The sequence below is a fragment of the Lupinus angustifolius genome, chromosome LG20 (assembly GCF_001865875.1).
Source record: "Lupinus angustifolius cultivar Tanjil chromosome LG20, LupAngTanjil_v1.0, whole genome shotgun sequence".
NCBI lineage: Eukaryota > Viridiplantae > Streptophyta > Magnoliopsida > Fabales > Fabaceae > Lupinus > Lupinus angustifolius.
Genome location: NC_032028.1, coordinates 6,619,767 through 6,623,573, shown reverse-complemented (window position 1 = coordinate 6,623,573; position 3,807 = coordinate 6,619,767).

Here is a 3,807-nt window from a genome sequence, read left to right as displayed (position 1 = left end):
ACAGTGGTCCAGAACCGACTGTCTCCAAAAATTACGAAAATTTACCACAAAATCGGAAATAAAATTTCAAGAATAAAACTCAACTAGAGTTTCGTCTAATTCTTTACTGAAAATTCCCAGAAATTCATTTTCTAATATATAATTAATGAAAATATTAGTAAAATCTTATAATTCAAACTCGTAAAATTCGCGGTGTTACAGTATCAATCGAGTAATTACTGATGAGTAATAATGGTCATTTATGATCATAATTGTTGTGTCTATGATTTGCTACACAATTTAGGTGTATATATGAAAGCCTTCATGATTTGCTTAATAATCACTTACCTTACATAAAATCATACAATTAACTAGTAATGCACGAGACATTTTATTTTCATGTATGATTAATATCAATAATATTTGAAGATAATTATTAAAACATATAAGTATTTCTTAGTTTAAAATTTTAAAAAGAAGATAATAATAGATTAGTTGAAACAAACATACCACAATGTATATCAAGAGTTGAGTATCAAGAAGTACATTTAAAGTACAGCAAAGGTAAAACAAAAAAGAAACTATTGATCTATTGGTAATATTATATTACTATCATCTACACCAAAAGTAGATCAAACTAATATGTGTAGTTTGATTGTATGATCATGTATCAAACCTACAAATGAAAGGAATATGAGAAAGTAAATATTTTTTGTTTCAAAGCTAATGAAATAAATTATAATGGTTTACTATAACCTTTAATATGTTAAAACATTACAGTGTTGTGTGAAAAGAGAATGAATAGTGAATAAAGTATAATAAAGAAATTTCTTTACCTGTTTATAAGTTTTGGAAAACCTCTTTAAACACACCATTTGTTGTAGTCTTGATTGCTTTTCCATCTTTGTCATGTATTAATATTTTCAGACCTTCAACTGATTGAACTCTTGAAAAAGCGACATAGAGTTCACAAGAGTAGTACATTGAGAAAGTTCTCAAGAGATTCAACATGGATAAGGCAAAGCATGTTAGTGTTCCACTTGCTGGACATTTCAAGGTAACAATAATGCAATGTCCAAATAGTGATGAAGAAATGAAAAAAGTGAGTAGAATGTCTTATTCCTCTATGGTAGGAAGTCTAATGTATGGCATGATTTGTACAAGACCAGATATTGCCCATTCAGTTGGAGTTGTGAGCCGGTTCTTGTCCAATCCTAGAAAAGAGCATTGGAATGCAATAAAATGGATATTGAGATATTTGAGGGGAACTACCAAAAGATGTTTATGTTTTGGAAATGAAGATCCTATGTTAGTAGGATACACAAATGCTGACATGGTTGGAGATATAGATTCCATAAAATCTACATCAACTTATCTAACTACCTTTGCAGGGTAGTTGTATCTTGGCAAACCAAGTTACAAGGATGCGTTGTATTATCAACAACTGAAGCAGAATATATTGCAACATCTGATGTTGGAAAGAGATAAAATATATGTAAAATATCTTGCATGAGTGGGTCATGTTCAAGATAGATATGTTTTGCATTGTGACTACCAAAGTGTAATCCACCTAGCTAAGAATCCTCATTTCATTCTCGAACAAAGCATATTGATTATCATTATCATTGGATACAAAATACTTTGGAGGATGGTGAGTTGTAGGTAGATAAATTTCATACAGATGACAACTGATCTGACATGATGACCAAGACAATTTCACTCAAGAAGTTAGCAGACTGTTGTAGAGATGCAGGACTGGTGATACCCATCAATTAATTCATGAAGGGGGAGAGTTGTTGGGAATCCTTCATAATTGATGTGGAAGCAAGACCAATGAATCTTGGTAGATGAACCATTGAGTATATTCAATGATGGCTAGTCCAAAATCTTGGAATTATTCCTTGACTCTTGAGAATTATGAAGTCTAACTTAGAAAGTTGGAGTAGCACTTTTCAAGGTATCTTGAAAGTATGACAACAATTTAATCATCCTATATGTCTTTATGATGAAGCCTTCATCCCCTTCATTATATATAGGGGACTTGTAAGGAAGAGATGCATCAAACATGTAAGAAAGAACAACATAGAGAGAACGTGAGAGAATTTATATCCACATAGTATGAGATTTGTATTCTTAGTGATATACTAGAGAGAGTTTATATTTCCATCCTTTTTGGGCGAGATTGAGTGTTAACCTCTTAGTAAGATATAGTTAAATATTGTAATCTTACTTTCTATAGTGGAGATATTTTATGGATTAGGTCTCGTGGTTGTTTCCTTCTCACATTGAGGAGGTTTTTCCACGTTAAAATTCTTGGTGTTATTCTTCTACTCTTCTCTATTTTTCCTTATCCACTTGTTGCTTTTGCAGTGCCCATTTTGTATCGCACAAATGAGGGAAATTGGTTCTGAATCTCCCAACAGTTTTTTCCATCTTAATTAAGGGAAGTTAATGAAGATTAGAGATGACAATGAGTACCCGAATATGTGGGTACCTACAAATAATATTCGCAATGGGTTGAATCTGGATCCGTATTTTAGACTCGTAGATAATTCATACCCAAAATTTTGATATTCGCTTTGTTGTTCTATTTTTTACTTATTTTTCATTAAAAAATATTATTTCATCTATCACTTTATTATTGTTGGTTAATAAAATATAATTCAATTAGTTATGTTGGGAGATCTTCATCCATGAGATGTATCTTTCTTCCATGGATTAAGTGAAAGAAACATATAAGTGAGTTTGACATCACATCTTGACCCAAAACCTTAAGTCATTAGGTCTATGGGTCCAACCACTTATATGCTCTTTAACTCATTGTTTTTTGCACAATGTGAGATTTTTTCATTCACGCTTGGAATACCCAACATCTCCCCTCAAGTGTGAGTTCCCCTTCGAGTATTGGATACACTAGAGTTCAACTCTTTATCTACTTGCACCGCCGTTGGTTTATCCTTTCATCAACGGAACATGCCGCCTTGACCTCTCGCCAGGAAGACTTTCGACACAATGATCCATCATGGATCTACCGACCACTTGTCACTTCAATACTCCTTTGAGTCGTCGAACCATCAACTGATACCACTTGCTGGGAGATCTTCATCTATGAGATGTATCATTCTTCCATAGGTTAAGTGAAAGAAGCATATAAGTGAATTTGACACCACATCTTGACCCAAAAATTTAAGACATTAGGTCTATGGATCCATCCACTTATATACTCTTTAACTCATCCATTTTTGCACAATGTAAAACTTCTTCAATCACACTTGAAATACCTAACAAGTAACAATCTTATTATACATCACATTTACTTTAATGAGAGTTAGGCAGGGTCTAAAAAGAAAATTCAGAACAGTTTTGTGTCATACCTCAAAGGTGATTCAATCATTGGACAAGACTAAGAGTTTAGTTTAGAAGTTGGATTTTGGAGATAAATGAATGAAAAAGAAAGGTTTGAGAGTAATAAAATTCACTTATGAATTGACTCATAAGTCTTCTAGTTTCATTCATTCCTCTCCAAAATTTAACTCTCATACAAACCCTGAAATTTTAAAACAACAAACAATACTCTCCATTACAAAAGCTACCTTGGGTGGTTGTTAGCCGACACTCCCTTTAGATTTGAGATTCTATCCAATATTTGATTGGACATTACTTAAATATGAGATGGAAAGAAAATTTGATATTTTTAATATTATTTTATTAAAAATTAATTAAAATCTAGACCTTTTATTTTTTTTCTCATACCATATATCAATATGTGCATCCAATCTCTACTCCTTCCTCGTACCAAAATAAAGAAGAGGTTTTTAATGTCATTCC